At 39.9% G+C, this 16,895-nt stretch overlaps 1 long non-coding RNA gene across 3 annotated transcripts; it reads right to left on the reverse strand.

Annotated features, from left to right (window-relative positions):
* Window positions 1–2,931: 2,931 nt before the first annotated feature.
* Window positions 2,932–15,373, reverse strand: LOC141369429 (uncharacterized). Of its 3 annotated transcripts, none has more exons than XR_012373097.1 (6): window positions 6,529–15,373; window positions 5,718–5,765; window positions 5,458–5,630; window positions 5,145–5,367; window positions 4,831–5,053; window positions 2,932–4,727 (listed from the first exon to the last, which is right to left on the reverse strand). It is a non-coding gene; the product is annotated as an uncharacterized lncRNA (long non-coding RNA). The 3 variants fall into 3 exon arrangements; XR_012373096.1 differs by having other exon boundaries at window positions 5,145–5,223; window positions 5,306–5,367; window positions 5,718–15,373; XR_012373095.1 differs by having other exon boundaries at window positions 5,718–15,373.
* Window positions 15,374–16,895: the final 1,522 nt, after the last annotated feature.

Consider the following 16,895-nt stretch of genomic DNA (forward strand, 5'->3'; position numbering starts at 1 on the left):
TTCATTTTTAGCTTTCCGAAGCGCACGAACCAACTTTTGTATTACTTGGGATGTGTTTTCTGGTGCTTGACACTTAGTGGCGATGTGTCCATCCTCACCACATCGATAACAGAAGAAATCAGCTTTGTTCTTAACAGACATCTCTCTGTTGTACCCTGGAACTGACCTTGGATTTGTCAGAGCTTGTTGGGACTGATTAGAGGAGCTGATGCTCATAACTGTTAACTGTTGTTGCAGTTGCTGAACTTGCTTCTTTAACATTTGTACCTCTGATTCTTCTTGTGTTTCAGGTTTTTTCTTATCCTGCTTGTCTTTCTGATTAATTCTCATCACAGAAACAGAAACTGGTTTTGGATCATCCACAAATCTTGGTCTTAACTCTTGAATCTCCGCTCGGAGTTGTCTGACCACAGATGAGTCAAGTGTAGTTTCACTCTTTAATTGTATCTGCTTCACCGATGCCTTGATTTTATGCCGGGCAGCTTCATTCTCCTCCGCTTCTTTGATTTCATTAAGCAGTGCTAAGAAAGTGGGTGGCTGTTCTCTCCTCTCCCTCAGTCTTAACTGCAAAAGCATCAGATCAGCCTCAACTGCTCCTCGGATCAGCTGCTCAAGTCTGGTCCTGTCCATCATCTGGGGAGTCAATCCTCCTCTTCTTACAACTTTAGATAACGATTTTTCTATCCGACACAGAAAATCAGATAAAGCTTCTCCAGGGTGTTGACGTAAGAGACGAAAGGCAAAGTAGAGGTCCTCTCCTGACTCAGAAGTTCCAAATGTGTTTTCAAATGCCTCCAAGTATTGAGAAGCGCTTGCCGCAGGAGTTGAAAAACGAACAGCTTTGATAATGTCAAGGGCTGGACCTTTTAAACTCTCCCTAATCCTTCTACGTTTCTCTTTTTCTGAACACTCACACTCATCAGCCATTAGCCTTGCCTGTTCTATCCAATTTTCTAGGCTTTCTTCTCCAGCTGGGGCTGGAATAATGCCTGAAAAGGTACGCAAACGTCGGTAAGCATTGGTTTCACCGGGAGGTTTAGAGGTCTTTTCCAGAAGCTCGCCCACCGCACGTATAATGGACTCAGGGGAGGCAGCATGGGTTGGAGCAAATAATGCCTGTATGTCAGTCATAGTTTTTCCTTCAGCAGTTAGGAACATTTCAAATTTTTTGGAAAACTCAGAAGTGGGAATGTCAACAGGCGCCACTATCACTTTCCATGACTGTTCTCCATCTGCTAGCATCAGTTCAGCTGGAACACGGTTTGGGTCTATGACCTCCTTACACTCACATAAAATCAAAAGGGAACCAGGACTAGGCCCCAATTTAGTGTCTCTAACTCTTACTCTTCCTAGGGCTTTTACAGTTTGCACAGTATCTTCAATGTATGACACTTCAGTGTTTGCTGGTACTCCTACTAGCAAGATAGCATGCGCCTCCTCAATTTCTGCCTCCTTACACCACTTAGAAAGCTCAGCAAGTAAAAGAGGGTTACTTTTAAAGGCCATGCTTGAACCTGAGGCAGGTGTTTATCAATCAACTTAAATGAGCTCAAAGGGTAACTTAGAGCTTACTTTTACTATGTATTTTGTGCTTTTACAGGATTAAGGAAGGAAAAAATCCCCGTACTGGCCACCATTTTATTTACACGAGTTTTATTCGAGTTGCTCGTTCAGGGTTTATATTCATACATACTGTATTAGAGCTGTGACTGTAAGCTGTTGTGTGAGCAGAACAGACCCTGGATTATTCGTTTATGTGTACTGAACAATATGATATAAACATTTCTGTACCACTTTTAAAAAAGTTGTATTTGTTCACATTATTAAATGCATTATATAACATGAACAAACTATGAAAAATATAGAGTATATAAGCATTTATTAATTCATGTTTATGTCATTAAAGTAATTGATGTTAGTTCATGGTGCATAAAACTAATGTTAACAGTTCCAACCTTGATTTAAAAAAAATGTATAAGTAAATGCCAAAATTAATAAGATTTACAATTAATAAATAATTAAGATTCATTAAAGGTTGTGATATTCATATTTATTTTTATATAGTGAGTTATTTAGCAGTTTCACCTTAATCTGAAATGCCCTGCAAACTACATCTTACAGAATAAATTCTTTTAGTTTGTCACAAGTAGATTAACATGACGGGATAACGTTTTTAACTGTTAGTGCAGGAGTCACAAGTGTTTTGTTTTAGACAGATATTAAAGGTAATGGTTCAATTAAAGGACTGTGTTAAAAGTAAAGCTGTAAATTAACAAACTATCAATAAACCTATCATATGTTGTAATTAAGTGTTAACACTGTTTATTCACAAAAAAACATACTCGCACCGCTGCTGCATTTCATAGTGACAGTTGGCAACCCTATAAATGCCACAGTAGACTTCAATATGGCATTAATGGCAAAAAAACATCTCCCCTTAGAATGCTATTGGTGTCGCCTATTTACAAGGAATATGACGTGGCCTGAAAAAAATTTCAGTCAGAAGAATTTTTTTCACTTTAATCCATGTTTGATTCTCTTTTTTCGAATGGGAGCAACGGCATCCAATGTGTTAGAACAGACATTGTTTAGGTTTTCTATTACAATATCTAGATCGTCACAGTTATCTGCTACATGTTTAATTTGGGACAGGTCTGGAATAGTGCTAATAAAGCTATCTTTAGTGGTGGAAATTATTGTTCTGGCTAATCTGTAGCATGTTGTGGATTGAGTGATCCTATCTAGAGGTATAGTGTGTAGCGCCCCCTACCCGTAAACTATAATTAGGTGGAGGACCGGGTTCTCTTTTGTCTCTTTAAATGGGATATTACTCTCCTTCCTAAAGTATTTTTTGTCTACTGGTAATCTAAATTATTCAATGTACACACTAGCTGCAGTAAGTTATCACCAGACTTCAACAAACTCAAAAGGTAAGTAAACTAAATTACATTTATTTATGTACAAAATGAAATATAAAAATAATTGTTTGTATATAGGTACCCCAAAAAAATCAATAAAGCAAAAATAAAAGTAAACCTGTTGTGTGTTTCTTTTTTCTCTGTATAAACCTTTAAACTACCTGCTCAGAGGTTCACAGGTTATATTTCACAATACTCACAAAAGATGTCTGATTCGTTACAATAAATTGCATCAAGCATTAAAAGTATCAAACCCCAAGTAAACAATGTGATCAGATGTGTTACACATATAGTTAGATCACTTCAGGAACATAAACAAAAGTATTGATAACCAAAACTCCTGGGGCCTATTGCACAAAACTAGGATAAGGGATTAAGCCGGAATATCTTGGTGATCCTGGCTCAACTGATCCGTGATCCGGTTGCACTAAAGCTGGATAGGGGGCAGGAGGATATGTTATGGTATAAATTACCATGGAGATCTATTCTGTGGAGCTAGCCTGCTCCGGACCAGGCTAAATTCCAGGATCTATCTAATCTCATCCCTTTTGTCAGTCAGCAGTCACCACAAACGGAAACCAATAGTTATTTCACTGCCCAATATACATTGTTATCAAATATAACTACACACACTGTCATTTTTTTAATGTTTGTGATTATTAATTTTAATAATTTTGGATAAATTATGATTTTAAATGATGTTGCTATTATTAGATAATTTACAGTTTCCTAAAGACTATAAGGCTATATATGAAATGATAGACCATTAGGGCCACAGAGGAAAAAAACAGACAGAGAATGAAGTCGTAATATTGTAACTTGTTGTTTTAGAGGAGGACAGTTGTTACAATAACAGTTGTGGGGCATTTCGTGGAATTGTACTTTAGTATGGTTTCAGAAACAAGGACATACTTAATCTTTTGGCACATCAGCATCGAATTGTTATAAGTATCAGGACTGTAAAAACAATATGCATCTTTCCACAGAAAGAACCAGCCTCAAATGTATGATTTTCTCCTTTCCTCGGTGTGGCCCTTATACCCTGTCGTATAAAATACACATTCCATATAAATATAAAAGCACAAAGTGAAACATTATGTTCCTTTATTGAATAAGGACAAAACAAAGCAGGTAAACCATCAGCTCCTTTCCAAACTGAAGTCACACAGTGACTCTACAAAATGGAAAGCACAGAATCAAAGCAAATTATACAACCAAAGGATAAATACACATTCAAAGGTCTGTATATAACACACCCTGCATGTCTGCCAACTGATATAAATGCAGGACAAATCCATACACACACTAACTGAACAGACAATTTCAGACAACTGAAAACAAGACAATTAAGGGATGCAGTAGCCTCCCTGCAAGCTTGTATTACAAACAGTATACACACAGTATACAGCACAAACATCAAAAGAGGCCAAATAAAAAATAATAATAATTGAAAGCACACATACTAACTAAAATAATTCAACACATATTGGTCCCTCAGCAGCCGACCACTGTTGTCATCAGGGAAGATTTCCGAATTGTCCCAGTCCATGGCCCTCTCCTTCCTCAGGCAGGCCACATTGTGGAGGACACCACGAGCCACAGTAAAGTCACATGCCCTCACAGGGCTGACCCTTAATTTGTGAAGGTAGTGAGAGTGTGCCTTCAGGAGGCCAAAGGTCATTTCAACTCTGGTCCTGGCATGGGCATAGTTGTAGGCCTGCTGTGCTACCTGGGGGTCTGTGAAAGGTGTCAGGAAAAAAGGCTGGCAGCCACACCCCCTGTCTCCCAGCAATACACCAGATAATTCACCTGTCAACACAAAATCTCATCATTAATACCTCATAAACAGAGTGATATTCTTGACACAGCCATTATGTAAAAAGTGGTTATTAATAGGGGTTGTGTGGCTTACCTTGTGATAGGCGCTGATAGATTTCAGAGGTCCGAAAGATTCTGGAGTCATGGACTGAGGCAGGCCATTTTGCCAGTGTTCAATGGAAAAGATCAAAAAGTTATGTTCACCTGAACATTAATGCTGTAAAAAGATTTCATATTTACAAAATCTGCCTCATGGGCACCTGAGGGGGCTTTTATCCTTATGTGTGTGCAGTCCAGTGCACCAATGACACTGGGTCCTGTAAAAGATATTAGATTTTGTGATGGCTCCAAATGATGACTACTCACCATTGTAGACTGAATAGTACTTTCACAAGTTTGACATGATACCTTATGCCTTTTGGAATCCAGAGAGATGGTCTCCTCATCATCATCGCCGTTATGTGCTGATGAAATGGGGCCTTAAACCCTATCACATTTAATCAGATTCATATTGAAGCTAGTAGAAAAGACGTACCAGGCCTATAGTATGCCTTTGATGGAGTACTCACTGGATCAGCATCGTCTGGTGCTCGTGCTGGTGGCTTTAATAGTAACACAGTGCTGCCAGACACTGCAGGGCAATAGGCAAACCAAAGTCAGACAGTCCAAATAGATTCAATATGAATGTGATTGTGTCCCATGTAGAGATGGAAGAACATACCTTGTATGAAGCGGGTGGCATCTTGGGAGGGACCTATGCTTGTCTCTTTTCCTCCAGGGATCCCCTCCAACAGGCCTGCCTTTATTTAGCTCCAAAGCTGGCCTCTGCTGGGGTGAGGTCAGCTTTTGGTGACCCACCACCCGTGCCTTGTCTCTGGGTATTCTTTTTCACTGCTAAAACAGTACAGACAATGTGTAAGCAGGCACCTTCTGGGTACAATCTATGCTTGTGCATTATTAAGTATTAGTCAGGGCCCTTACCATTCTGCAGAATGTTCTTGTATTTGATTTTGACCTGTCATATTTAATCTACATCACACACACACCACACACAAAAAGAGAGACCTTCTTTATCACACAAGAACATTCAATGGAGTCACACTGCAAAAAATGACTTGCTTTGTATTTTTGTCTTGTTTTCAGTAAAAATATAAAAAAAAACTTAAATTAAGATGCATTTTCTTGATGAGCAACATGACCTAGGAAAATAAGGAAATTAGCCAATGGAATATGAACATTTGTTTTAAATTAAGTGTTTATGAAAAAGTATATTTCAAGAAAACTTTTAATACATCTTAATTTAAGAATTTTTTGATATTTTAACTGAAAGCAAGACAAACACACGAAGAAAGTCATTTTTTTGCAGTGCAATGAGCAAGTGACCTTGGGTCCTTTGAAAGGCGCTTTATAAATTAAATTGATTATTATTAATAGCTCATCTATTTATTCAATTACATTTTTATTTATTTTTATAAAGCGCTTTTCACAATTGTTTCAAACAGCTTTACATTAATAAAAGCAGAAAAAAAGTCAACGGTGGACAACATAAGAAGCAGAGTACATAATGAGCGTAGTAATAATGTAAGGCTTTCATTATAATTTATTGAAACCTTATCCAGTGTGATGGAGTTACTTTACACAATTTCACTCATATTTGCAGTCCATTTCAATAAAAAAATTAACTGTTTCATAATCAGAGTACAATTGTGTTTTTGGAGATGTGAATTAAATATTTTAATTGTAATTGTGATGTTTCAGCGGAGCGGGGAGTGTGTAATTGTGCACTACTTACGCATTCAGGCGGTCTGCAATACTTTGCCACGCTTTTTCTCTTTGCTTTATCACTGTGGCGGTGTTGCCTTTCTTCTTAATTATGTCTTTTACCTCCTCGTATGGATTTGCGCCTCTGACGGGGAAAAGAACGCCGCTAGTTGCCATGGTGAATCGGTGAATCTGTGATCGGTGGCGGGGTCTAGTTGAGTGAGCCGTGAGCGCGCACCTATCGAGGATTGGTTTCACCTGGCTTGATGAATCCGTGTCTGATCATCCTGGCTTGGTCTTTGTGCAACCAATTAAGCCTGGACGCACTTGTTTTGGCTTCATTGAGCTCAGCTCAGTCATTTAGCCTGGATGTCTTAATTCTACTTTTGTGCAACAGGCCCCAGGTAAATAGAATACACAATATTGTAACTCTGTCAAAATCATATGCGTGGGCCCACACACACAAACCAGTCAAAAACCCTAACCTGTAGCAGGCCTGTAAAGTTGCTGGGGAGCGTGGTGCAGAGTCCTGCAACGGGTTGGGTACCCGCGGGTACCCGCATAAAAGTGTCTCCAACGGGTGGATTGTGACATTCCTAAAATTCACGGGCGGGGCCGCGGGCGGATAATTAACTCCGCGCGGGCGGGTAGTAGTGCAAATGAAAATATGTACAAAATTTGTATGTCTAAGGATGTGCACACCAAACTTTGAAACACGGCTGTTTTTTCAGCCAAGCGCTTTTTAGCTGTGATACTTAAGCTGTGAGCCGGTTGGTTGATGTGATACTTGTCCCGCCCTTCCTCCACTGTGATTGGACGGCCGTGTGACAACTGACAACTGACATTGACGAGCGGAGCATTTCACCCAAACTTTAATCTCTTTCAACTCTCGACCCTCATCGCCGAGCGCGGAAAAAACGCTGACCGCCGGCTTAATTACCATTACACGCGGAACATATGACCTTTGACCCATCACGTCATCACCACTACAACAGTGCGCGACCAGTTTGTTGATTCTTTTCGTAGCCTAGTTGGAGCGAGCGTTGCAGGACTCTGGCATAAAGTTTTGCTGTTGATAGCCGGAAGCTGAACGTCTTCTCTTAGAAAGCATTTCGAGACGAGACTTAGGAGCACAGCAGGGGTTGTGTAGGTAGGTTGTTCTTTTTTCTTGTTTTTTTATTAATATGTCTATTTCTGTATAGTTATCAGGTTCCATTTGTGCCGATAGGCTACTTAAATGGCACAAAACACTTTAGCCTGTTTCATTAGCCTATTCATGACACTGTTGTGATGTTGAGAGAGGTACGAGATAAAAAATAAAGCACTTTAATTGGAATGATTTTAGCGTGTGTGATTTATGCGGGTACGGGTCGGGTAACGGGCCAAATATTAATGGGTCCGGGCGGGCGCGGATTTAATTTTGATATTATCACGGGTGACGGGTCGGATCTGGTGCTGAACTTTGCGGGTACGGACGGACACGGGTCTCCAAAAATGGACCCGTGCAGGACTCTGGCGTGGTGGCCTTTAAAACTTGAAAATGGCCTCTTCACTCTTACGAGCTAAAATAAAACAATAAACAAATCACCTGAATAGCTTCCAAGGTGGTTGAAACACGAAATCCTCTCTTACAAAGCAGTAGATCTGTCTGTAGTTTCTCTGCCTCCTCTACAGAACAGCACCGCGATCCTCTATTACCATGGCAACGACACTCCGAACCGTGTCCAACGTAGCGTCACAATGGGTCCATGAATTTCTCTTCGCCACGATAATTAAATGAACTGAATGCACCGCAGTACTGTTGAAAAGCAGTCCTGTACAATGTTTTCGTGCTAAATCGCTATAAATAGCGTAGCTTCGGGCTACGCTGTACAGCAGACTCAGAAGAAGTAAACGTAACTTTTACTCTTAAACAGAGCAAACAACTAAATAAAGTAGATAGTCGACGTAGATAACACTTTTTCCCCCAAATATAGACATTTAACACACTTTGCTAGTGGTTATTAATCTATATCCAACTCAAACTTACAGGAGCAAACAAAAACAGACCTCTCTCTTCGATCGGCAGTCCTCAACTCTCCCTCTATCCAATCATAATTCTCTGTATATGCAGAGAGGCGGGATTAAGAGGTAAAACGGCGAATCACAAAAAAATAAAAAAACTTGCTAGGCACGGACACGTTTTGAGCCAGTGCATTACTACCAAACCTTATACATGCAAAAACTCTTAAAGGGGAAGTACACAATTATTTTCACAGTATACACAGACCCAATTATGATACTATTTGGACAGCCAACAATCATAAATGCACAATCACATAAAAAAATCAAATTAAACTTAATATAACCCTAGCTGGGCTACAAGTGTATGACACAAGGTAATGGTCAGAAACTGCATCACTCTGAGGTGATATTTTGATGTCATTAATATTGAGTCAGAGTGACAGAATTAAGTCTAATGTGTGCTTACGAGTATGCGTTGGCCCTGTCACGTTTTGTCTAATATTGAGAGAATTTAGAACATCCATAAACGCACGCCCTAATGCATCTTTTGGGTTATCCACATGAATATTAAAATCACCAACGATAAGAGCTTTATCTACAGTGACTACAAGCTCAGACAGGAAATCTGCTATTTCTTTAAGGAAATCTGCATGGTGGCCCGGAGGTCTATAGATTGTAGCTAAGGCAAAAGAGAGCTGTTTGTGGTTACGATCAGTTATTTCCATATTTAACAACATTAGTTCAAATGATTTAAATTTTAGTTCAGATTTTTGGTTTACTTTAAAAAATGTGTTGTATATTGTAGCTACACCACCCCCTCTCCCCTTTAATCGAGGTTCGTGTTTATAATAATAGTCTTGTGGGGTGGATTCATTTAAACTAATGTAGTCGTCTGCTTTAAGCCAGGTTTCTGTTAAACAGAGTGCACCTAAGTTTTGGTCTGTAATTATTTCATTGACAATAGGTTCTTTATTATATGCCAGTAATGTAAATATCAGATTTCTCGTCGAGGTGAAATGCTGTCTCGCAATATCAATATAAAGTTGCGTTTGTGTTAAAATGTTTGCTTGCATTATTATTCTGTAATCACTCACGGTAATGCATGCATATAAGTTACGCGAATCAGATCCAACGTCATCCTGACGAACACACGCCTGTATTTGCTCCTCTTAATGGTTTGTGAATCTGGCAGTAATGCTTGCGATTACAGAATAATATAATGACAAACACACACATTCATGGATCTGGTTTCCCTGTGTGTGTGTGTGTGTGTGTGTGTGTGTGTGTGTGTGTGTGTGTGTGTGTGCACGCGCACGCGTGTGTGCATGTGAAACACGTAGCTCGACTGTGCCAAAAGAACTATGAATAAGACAAATGCACTTGACTGCCTTTCCAGAAAGTCACAACATAATTTGAATTAAGTAACTTTAATGTATCTACAGTATTTACTTTAAATTCAGCGTTCAAATGTTGTAAATTAATCTGTATTAAATGCCCCCACTAATTATTCTTTAAACATTAAACATGTTTTGACCAATGGCAAATCTCATTTATCAAGTTGTGTGGTTTGTGTGCCTTATTATTATTATTATCATCATATGCAACCAAAGATTTTACTAAAAGGGCACAAATTTGTTTACAAAAACATAAAAATCCTCATAGATCTATTCACTTATTTTTACTCTTACATGGATGTATTTACCTTTAAATGCACAAAATGATTTTGTTCAGTCTGATGCAGTGGCAAGGCTACATAATGATCAGGGTGGCACCTGCCCACGCAGATTGACGATTGGCCAGATCGATCAATTTTGAGCTCAAATTATATTTCAACTGTATTTCATTATATATATGTGTGTGTGTGTGCGTGCGTGCGTATGTATGTCGCCACGTCATGGTAGGTGTGCCGTATATGTTCCTGCTTTTTTGTCCCTTGCCAATCACACCTATGGATCTTCCACCTTTAGACACTTTTCATATTCTAGGGATAATCAAGTGACCAGAATTTTGCGACCGTAGTGTGCGTGATGGATGTATTCTTTTTTTTTATAAGTATTTTTATTAGAATTTTACATTTTACAAAAAAGCTTAAAGGAAAAAGAAAAGAACAAAAAAATAGTGAGTGATAATATTAACAAAGAGAAAATGATGTAAATGATTATGTAAAATTATTAATATCATCAACCATAATAATGATAATAATAATATACAAAGAGAAAAAAAACCAGGACAGATATGCAGTACAAATGGCAAAGCATTAACAAAAAGAAAACATTCAATAGATGGCAGAGCAGACAGCACATTAAACCGTACATAACTGGTCGGAGTCAGCATTTAAATGGTTAAGATGATCCAGAAATGGTTGCCATATACTGTAGAATTTATCAAGGTTATCCATAATTCCACCGGACTCTCTCCATGTGTAATACTCCCCGTAAGACAAGTCAACCAGGTCTTAAACTGAGGAGCAGTATCTGATTTCCAGTGTCTCAGAATGATACTTTTTGCAATAATCATTCCTTAAATAATGGTGCTTTGTACAGACACAGTATGGTCTGACAAAGAAACAGAATATCCAAATAATGCAATTTCTGGGTCAGGTGTAAACATTAAACCATACATGTCAGAAAACCACTTAAATATATCACACCAAAAATTATAAAGTTTAGGGCATGTCCAAAAAAGATGGGTAAGAGAGCCCTCTGCAGATTTACACCGATCACATGTAGGGGAGATGGTTGGAAAAATCCTGTGCAATTTAGATTTTGAATAGTGTAATCTATGCATCACCTTAAATTGAATTAACTGATGTCTAGAATTAATAGAACAGGAACGAAGGCACTCCGCCCACACTTCATCTTCTATCTGGATACCCAATTCCTCCTGCCAAGCATTTTTTAAAAGGTGCGTGGTAAAATTCACTTCTTCAGAGAACACAATTACAAAATCTGAAATCAAATGTTTGGAATCAGGTGAGCCCAACAGTAGCCTATAAATCCTTCTTTCCTCCGGCAAAGACTCAAAACTAGGCAATGCAGATCAAATGTTCATATATTCTTAGATGTTTACATTGGCTTCATGGAAGAGAACGATCCGCGATTGTTGTTTCCACTAAAATATTCACACTGCGCTGTACACCCGTGTTAAAACTCCATAGTATGTGTGAGCTCGCTTTTAGTTTCAGTCTCTCCGTATCCAAACAAACAATCCACTCGCTCTGTGTCCGTCTGACAAAACAATCCACTCGCTCTGTGTCCGTCCGTCAAAACAATCCATGTAGCCTACTCCGTTTTCTGATTAAATATCTTCCTTTAATCCTGTGTATCATTTAAATCCAACAGAAAACAAACAGTATATGACCAAAGAGCGCAGTCCCTGTCACAAGCTTCACAAGCTGTGTTCCAATTCAAGGGCTGCACCCTACTAAGCATGCGATAAAAGGTGAGCACTCTGTCTCTCAAGGCGCTCAGAAGTTCGCGAAGAGAACTGAAATGAGACGGTCTCTGTGCAACCAATTAAGCCTGGATGCACTTGTTTTGGCTTCATTGAGCTCAGCTCAGTCATTTATCCTGGATGTCTTAATTCTACTTTTGTGCAACAGGCCCCAGCTCCTGGAGCATGGCATCATCAACCTGTGTGCTGCTGAATGTGTCTCTGGAGAAGGGGAGGATGGAGAAGATGTAGTTGAAATCTGGCCCTGCTGATGTTGTGGCACAGAGTTCTCGGTCAGTTGCTCTGTTGACGGTTCATGAAGTGTTCAAGGTGGTGGGAGTGGTGTCAGGAGGATTACCAGGGGAGATCGTGGGTGGTGCTGGGCAGGCAGTTGATGAAGGTGGGGAGACAGCGGCTTCTGGATGCTTGCTTTGTTCCAGTAGCTTTGCCCATTTCTTGTCTCGCCGTTTAAAACAATCAACCACCTCTCTCCAGCGTGGCCACAGCATCCTTCACAGATTCCTCTAGCTTACAGAATTTAAAATCCACAGCCTCTCTAAAACGCACTTCACGGTTAAGATTACTTTCAACAGAGTCTTTAAAATCCTTCTCCAGTTTTAAAACAATACTTTTAAGATATGAAACTTCAGCACGCAAAGATTTACATTCACATTTGTGTAAAACCTGTTCATCCTTAAAACCAGCAGATGTTTTAAAAGAAGCAGGATTTACAGAGTTATTCATCATCTTTTAACAATTCTCAACACAGCGTTTACAATCTTTAAATATCCCTGTATGGGCCACCACTATGTAACGATCAGACCTATCAGCTGAGTTACAAATAGTTAAAAGGGGTCAGATATTACTGTGTGAGGTTAAAACAATGTTAAAAGAATGACAAACAAGTGAAATGAAAGAAAATAAGTGTATTTATAAGGATCACAATGAACTTAAAACAACACATTAAAACTTAAGACTGTTAAAAGAAAGGAATACAAGAAAACCAAACCTAAATCAATCTAAAAGTTCAAGCATGTTAAAAGTCCAAATGTGCAAAGTGTTCTCCAGTGTATATACAATCCAATGATAGTGTAATCCACAAAAGATGTCTGGAAGGGTAAATCCACAATGAAAGAAACTCCTCAATCCAGCAGTGGATTAGCTTTAGCATATGCTCCCCATGTTCTCTTTGCTACTTGACAGGTAGATCATATCAAAATAAAAGACATACACACAAATTAAAATAAGAGATAAAATGGCTAAGACTACATTTAAAACCTAGTTAAAACTCAAATATACATAAAATCATAAAAGATATATATTGAGCGGTTAAAACATGAGTCTTGTGTGGCAGTGTCACAATCTAATCTGCAATATAAACCCATATAATACCATAAAAAATATTCCGTAATTTTATTTGTTTTGGGCTGATCAAACCAGCAGTCTTTGGTCTCGTGAATGTGTAAACTTTTGGGGGAGTTGCAGTCATTGTCTCGTAGCGTGGCCAATTAAAATACACTTGGCAAATAGGGCGTCTGTTTGCATGCGTCCCCTTTCTTGAAAGGGCGCACACTGTTTGGAATTAACCCAGCTACACTGTAAGTGTAAGGAACACAAAACACAGGATTCCAAAGCAGAGATGTTTATTAACAATATGCAAGAATAAAGTCTCTCAGCCACCAGATGTGTTCCCCGGCAATGAAGGCATGGGATGATAGTATGGAGACCCCGAGGCGGGGCAGGGTATGTAGACCGCTCCCGTGAGTGCCGCGTCACGGGAGCCACAGGGACAGGGGGATTTAAACCGCCATGGAGATTTAACCAGCGAACTGGACCACGGCCACAAACCCAAAAGGGATTCGCTAGACAGCTCAATAGCAGCAAACAGTCCGGAGCTGTGACAGGGAGAGGGAACAGAGGTAGTAAAAGTATCAGCAGGATAATCGCTGGACGCGCTTACAGTACTGGACAGCGCGGAGATGGTTTCCAAAAGCAGCAAAGTCAAATCTGGCTGAGATCGTATTTCAATAACAAAGTTCAGTTCAGCGGTGACAGTAATCCAATGTAACAAAGTCAAACTCAGCTGTGTCACAGCAGTAGAGCAGGTGGACTGAGACTTGTGATATTCCAATAGCCAAACAGCGATGTAGATTCCTTAATACATAGGCAGGCAGATTGCTGAGCTGGGAAGACTGAAGGGGCAAGGACAGCTGGAAGTCTGCAAAAGCGAGACAGCAGATAACACAGACTAATATATATATATATTATATAACAGGAAATAGACAAGACCGGACAAGATGTGGCGATATGCATCAGAACCACCACTAGTACATTCAATTAAGAACTCGCAAAGACTGAGGGGAAAGGGAGAGCTTTATACTACTGCCGATTGGGGAGCAAACAAGCTTCAGGTGATGATGACATAGTAAGAAAATCACAGAGAACGGGAACACCTGTGAGAGGCACGCACGTGGATCTGTGAAACAAACATATAAGACAACAAAGGAAAACAGGCACACAGCAAACCGGTAAGACCGAAATCATGACATTACTCCCCCCCACGGTCGCCACCTGGCGGGCCATCGGGAGGCTCACCTCCTCGCCGGCGGAAATCCCTTATCAAGCCAGGATCCAGGATGTCCCGGGCCGGTACCCAACACCTCTCATCCGGACCGTAGCCCTCCCAGTCCACCAGATATTGAAAGCCTCTACCCCGGCGGCGCACATCTAGAAGAGACTTAACAGTATAAGCCGGGGTACCATCTATAAGCCGAGGAGCGGGAGGGGCGGGAGCAGACGGAACAGGATTAAGGGGAGAGAAAAATACCGGTTTTAACTTAGAGACATGGAAAACCGGATGGACCCGACCGAGAGTAGGTGGCAATCTGAGCTTAACTGTCACCGGGTTAATGACCTTAATAATCATAAATGGCCCAAGGAAACGGGGTGCCAGCTTATGAGAAAGCTCTTGGAGAGGCAGATCCTTGGAAGAAAGCCATACTTTCTGCCCACAAATAAAGTGAGGGGCTGGTCGGCGGTGACGGTCAGCCACGGCTTTGGTTCGTCTGGAAGCTTGGAGAAGAATATTTCTAGCTCTCCTCCAGGTGCGTTTGCAACGTTGGACGAAGGCTAGCGCAGACGGAACTGCCACATCGGGTTCTTGAGACGGGAAAAGAGGAGGCTGGAACCCCATGGACGCCTCGAAAGGGGACATATTAAGGGAAGCCTTGGAAGGGAATTGTGTGTGTACTCTACCCAGGGTAACTGTTGGCACCAGGAATTCGGATACTGAGATGTCAGACAGCGGAGCGCTTTACCTAGATCCTGATTAGCCCGTTCGCATTGCCCATTAGTCTGGGGATGATAACTTGAAGACAAGCTGGCCGTGCAACCAATCTGTCTACAGAACTCTTGCCAGAAACGAGAAATAAATTGGGGATCTCTATCAGAAACCACGTCTGTAGGCAGACCATGTAAGCGGAAGACGTGTTTGATCATGACATTAGCAGTTTCGTTGGCAGAGGGAAGCTTGGGCAAAGGAATAAAATGAACCGCTTTGGGAAAGCGATCTACTACAGTTAACACTACAGTGTTACCTTCAGAACTGGGTAAGTTGGTAACAAAATCAATGGCAATATGAGACCAGGGATGAGACGGAACAGGAAGGGGCATTTATTTCCTTTATTTAGCCAGGAAAATCACATTGAGATATTTCTATCTCTTCTTCCAGTGAGACCTGGTCAAGACGACGGCACATTGAGTTTCATACAAAAAGAGTACAATTAGACAACAACACAATTTACAACAATCACATAATGAAAGATCTAAAACAAGAACGCAAATACAACAAATCAGTTAAAACAATTGCAAGTATCCATTAAAACCTTTTGTAAAAGACGTTTAAAAGTGCTTAGAGTTGGAAGTGCATTTAAATTAAGAGTATTTTGCAATTCATTCCAAGCCCGAGGAGCATAGGAAGAGAAAGCACATTTGCCGAATTCAGACAATACCCTTGGGACTTTTAAGCGAATATAAGAACCAGATCTAGTACCATGAATATTTGTATAATAATTAAGAAGATTTGATATATAAGAGGGTAATTTGCCTAAAAGAGCTTTTGCGATGAATAAGTACATATGTAATCTTCTCCTTTGATGTAACGATGACCACTCTAGGGAAGTGTATAAAATACAGTGATGCGTCCGTGGCTCTGCGTCGGAGACAAAGCGTAAAGCTGCGTGATACACAGAGTCTAGTTTTTGTAAGTAGCGATGTAGTTGCGTGCATATAAAGAAGATCACCATAATCAATTATTGATAAAAAAGCACTCTCTACTATTTTCTTTCGAGCCTCAAAGGGGAAACAATTTTTTAAACGATAAAAGAAACCAAATTTTGGCCTGAGCTCCTTTAGCAACTTATCGATATGTACGTCAAATGCTAGTCTTTCGTCCAACCATATACATAAATATTTATAGGAGGTTACTCTTTCTAATGGTTGACCATTTGAATTTGTAATTATTATATCCGATACGTTAGAGCGACCCTGGCTAAAAATCATATATTTTGTCTTTTTCGAGTTTAAAACCAATTTTAACTGCGACAATGTTAGTTGCAGTATTTGGAAAGCGTTCTGTAATTGTTTTATTGCTTGGTTTAAGGAAGATGCAGTCGAATAAATAATTGTATCATCGGCATACAGGTGTAATTTGGCGGAATCTATTCCATAACCTAAATCATTAATATAAATAGAGAATAAAAGAGGAGCTAAAACAGATCCTTGAGGGACTCCAGTATTTACTTGAAGGAATGGTGAATTATAATTTTCCACGGACACACATTGAGTACGATCAGAAAAATAATTTTCAAACCAACTCAGAGCTGCTTCACTAAAGCCTATAGACTGAAGTTTCTGTATCAATAATTTATGGTCTACGGAATCGAATGCCTTTGAAAGATCAAC

This window comes from Misgurnus anguillicaudatus, chromosome 14 (assembly GCF_027580225.2).
Source record: "Misgurnus anguillicaudatus chromosome 14, ASM2758022v2, whole genome shotgun sequence".
NCBI classification, from domain to species: domain Eukaryota; kingdom Metazoa; phylum Chordata; class Actinopteri; order Cypriniformes; family Cobitidae; genus Misgurnus; species Misgurnus anguillicaudatus.